A 3,367-nucleotide genomic window follows, 5' to 3' on the forward strand; every position below is an offset into this window, starting at 1 on the left:
AAGATTGGCGAGGTATTGCAAATCTCCAGGTTGTTGAAGCTTGTGTCACCAGCTCTTGTCGACTTTGAGGAAACATACAACTAGAGTGTCTAAAAGAACAATGAAGCGTTTTATGCAGCAGTCTTCTGACAGACAACGCTCACAATTGTAGAGAAGCAAACGTTCAATCTCTTCATCGTTATCTGGGCAACATTGCAATGTATGCTATGTCATGAATAAGCGATAATTTTGTTGGTAGAGAATATTACAAGTGTCGTGTTTAGAATTTATTTCTTTCATAAAAACAAAACTGAACCAACATGGGGACATTTCGTATCTGGTGCTCCATCTGTTGCACGAGAAATCATGTTTTTAATTGGAAAACATTTATCCTCAATATACATGTTGAGCTCGTCAAATTTTGATTCCCCTTTGATATTTGTTTATACGTTTATACAAAAGAGTATCTCTTCATAAACCTCCATTTTTGATAAACCTTGCAAGTGTCCCGAGGAATGTCTCGCAAAATTGACTCATTCAGTTGTATCAAAAGCCATTTCTTTGTCGTTCAGCGCACAGTTTATACGCAAGGTCTTCGCTCATTTGGTCAATACGACGAACTACAGAGTGATGACTCAGGGGGATATATTTAAAACACTGTTATCCATTTTGGGAATACAGGTGAATTCTTCTGATACATCTGTCAGTATCAATCTTTCAACTATTATTCCGCATTTATCACACTTTGCTATCATTTTCAAATAGTTATAAGGAAGGACGAGACCACTATCAAGGTCACTTTGGCTTTCTTAGCAAGTGACGAGTGTTTTTTTTTCATCCTCTGGACATAAGCAAGGCAATAAGTAACCTTTTCGGGTTATCTTTTACAGAAGTGTTCCAATCTTGACGGTTTCATGACTTCTTTTGACAGTACAGTTTTACAAATAAGACGCACAGAGCGTCGCTGCTCTGACTGGAACGGAATAAAACCATACTCCAGCATTGTACTGGCACATTTTCAGTAGTTTATGTTTCTTAGCAAGATTAGAATGCAAGGCTTCACCGCCTTCAGACTCATGGAGAATGCGCCCGTAGAATGTATAGATTATTATCGGGGTTAAATTGAACACGAAAGAATGATAACATAAACTGGGATGTGTATAGGATGTTGACGACTGCAGTGAGTTGACTGTTCCCAATGACACACTCTAATGTCAAATATTACCCCTGCTGGTTAAACTATTGAGAGGGTCTCCATTATCACTGACAGTCATTTTGCTCAAATTGTTTAATTTTCAAAGATGATTCTTCGCTAAATGACATTTTGCGTCAATTTGATTGAATAAATGAGGAGAAACATTCTTTATGTTACGTCTCCACGTAAATGTGCCATGTGCAATGGTAGTAATTTATAATAATTTGTATTTACTAATACATTCACTGTAATATAGAGTACACTCAAATCAGCGTGAGTTCATCCGTCCGTCCATCCGTCCGTAGGTATCCCAGAGTCTGTTGGCCCTGGATATTGGATGCGGTACTGCTTCCTAGATGGTAGCAGCTGGAATATATTGTGCTTGTGACGGCTTGTTTGTCCAATGATCCTATAGGCCCTTTTCACATGTGCTTGTAAGTGTCCTAAATATTGAGAGGTCCACACCTAGAGATGAGCAGGGTTGTCTGCTCTCATTTGTGCCCCTATAGGAAGTTCAACTTGGGGGCCCATACCACACTTCCTCAACCGTCTGAGGTGATGTGGATGCCGAGGAACTTGAAGCTATTTACCCTCTCGAACTTGGATCCATTGATGTCAATAGGAGTTAGCCCGACTTCATTCCTTCTTTAATCCACAACCAGCTCCATTGAGATGAGAGGGTGTTTTCTTGACACCACTGTATCAGAGAGATGACTTCTTATGCAGGTCACATCGTTAATTGTTTGAGATAAGGCCTATCAATGTAGAGTCATCAGCAAATTTAATTCGCAGATTGGAGCTGTGCGTTGCGATACATGCATGGGTATACCGGGAATAAAAGAGGGCACTCAGTACGCAGCACTGAGGGGCTCCTGTTTTGAACGTCGGAGCGTTGGAGGTGAGGAACCCCATTCTTACAGGCTGCTGGCGATCTGACAGGAAGCTCACCACGCAGGGTCAAGACTTAGGTCTCTGAGGTTCTTGTCGAGCCTGGATGGAACTATGGTGTTGAATGCTGAACTGTAGCCGAAGAACAGCATTCTCACATTAGCATCCTTCTTCTCCCGATGTGCAGCGCTACAAGAGGTTGTGCCCAGTTCATTTTACTGGGGGATTTTGAAGTAAAATTTTTGAAAATGCAGCAGGGGACCCGGCAACTTCCAGTAGCTTTGGCATTTCAAAAATTTTTGCTTCACCATTACAAAAGTGAAATACGGCTTTGCTGGTTAGAGACGAAATTCTCACGTTTGTAAGAAATACGCAAATTATCTTGACGGCATGTAAAAGCAATATTCAATTACCCATTGATGCTAAAATTAGAAGGGAATTCAGACTCAAGGTGCACATTAAGTTTTAAATATTTTAATAGGGATAACTAAAGATAACATATATCAAACCCACACGTTTTTTGCGATTTTTTTTTTTTAGGACAGGCCAAAATAAAACAAAGTGGCTCACCATATGTGAGACCATTCCGACAATTCAGTGAATAGAAACAACTTGTTAATTACTTAATATTTTAAAAGTGGTATTGCAGTTTTGGACTATACATTATTTTACCAAAAATCACGAATTAGACGAATAGGCAATTTCATCAGTAGGCAATCGATCAAAAATTAACATTCTCCACTTATTGGAACGTAGTCCTGAAAACGATTTTGAATTGTATTACGTTATTCAATTTACTGGGCGTGGTTTATCAACAGCACAGCAATTTACCTTTGAGTTACGTCTGTGTAGGTGGTATTTAGAATAGTTAATCGAGTATTATTTTAGTAAATCGACAGTTACTGTCTTACTGGGACAAGGTCAGACCTTTGGATTTCCAGACATCTCATGTTCTTTTGATGACTGATTGATGTCATATGTAGTATGACGCAGAGTAACCAGAGTCAATATGATTGTTTGAGCGGATGGGATCGAGCGTTGGTAGATGTAGAAAAGGTGGACACCTTGGAGGGACTGTCCATTGAGGCTCATATCAGGCATATCAGGTTATGTGATAAAAATCGATTTTTTAAAATTTTGGAAGGATTCTCAATTTCATGCAAATTCTCCAACTAAAATTAGGGGTGTTGTTTTTTTAGTGACAGCAATATTACTTTAAACCAAGAGGATATTATAGAGGATATTAATGGTAGATTTTTGATTGCTAAAGGAACAATTTACAACATAAATTGTTTTGCTTAATAT

This window comes from Hypanus sabinus, unplaced genomic scaffold (genome assembly GCF_030144855.1).
Source record: "Hypanus sabinus isolate sHypSab1 unplaced genomic scaffold, sHypSab1.hap1 scaffold_1044, whole genome shotgun sequence".
Lineage (NCBI taxonomy): Eukaryota > Metazoa > Chordata > Chondrichthyes > Myliobatiformes > Dasyatidae > Hypanus > Hypanus sabinus.